Genomic DNA, 1061 nt, shown 5'->3' with positions numbered 1-1061 from the left:
GAGTTTAAAAGCTGCGCCGAAACATTTTGACTGAACCCCAATCGTTCAATAGTACACAGTTCATATATCTGTCGAAAATGATAGTCTAGGTAAATACTTTCAAAGTTAATTACCAACATATTATATAGGTAATATTTTAATTATAACTACTCAAAATAGTCTCATTAAAATATAGTGATAATAGGTAAAAAAGTGTTGATAATTGTTAAAATTTTGGAACTACTCAGCTGAGGGTACTAAAATTAAACTATGGCATAGCACCACCGCCTCCTCACCCGTTATACTGGTCGGATCCACCCCTGCACTATAGCATTATAAAGTATTTAAGTAACTATGTATAGTTTTGTCGATATATTTACATATAAAAAGATATAGGTACCTAAATATAAGTTTGTATTTTTTATCGCAGTGGTCGGCAGCCGGCGGCTGCGCGTCTATTGTATACGGCTCATTTTAAATTCAACAACAACGACATTTATTTGAATATCATATCAAAAAAAGGTGGGTAAGTGGATGTTGCTCTGCTGTACAGTAGGTTACAAGTGGGTCACTGTATAATGGATAGTATTAAATTTGAATTCAATGATATAATATCACTGTATAAGAAAAACGATTCTGAGCGGAGACGGTTTGTCAGACTAGGTATTAGACATACCTATTATAGGTATACTTATCTATAGTATTAAAAAAAAATTGACTTATGATAGGTATATCAATAATAAATTCCAAATTAATCATATCACAATATCCATTAGGTAACGCGTTATACATCAACAACAAATCGTGGTACTATCATAGATATACAGGGTGATTGATTAAGCGTAAAACACTCATTATCTCAAAAAGTATTCACTTTTTTCAAATTTTTTTTTTTTCAAAATTTTAGATCTACGCTGTTCTAGAATTATATAATTTTTATATATTTTTCACCCTCATATTTATTAGAAAAACACTATCAACTTCTGATTTTCAAATGGTAACCTATACTTTTAATTTCATAAATTAATAAAGCTATTTTTTTTATGAATTATCACGTTCAAATTTTCATTTTTCATTAATCC

The sequence above is a fragment of the Acyrthosiphon pisum genome, chromosome A1 (assembly GCF_005508785.2).
Source record: "Acyrthosiphon pisum isolate AL4f chromosome A1, pea_aphid_22Mar2018_4r6ur, whole genome shotgun sequence".
In the NCBI taxonomy this organism is placed as follows: Eukaryota; Metazoa; Arthropoda; class Insecta; order Hemiptera; family Aphididae; genus Acyrthosiphon; species Acyrthosiphon pisum.
This window is presented reverse-complemented; position numbering follows the sequence as displayed.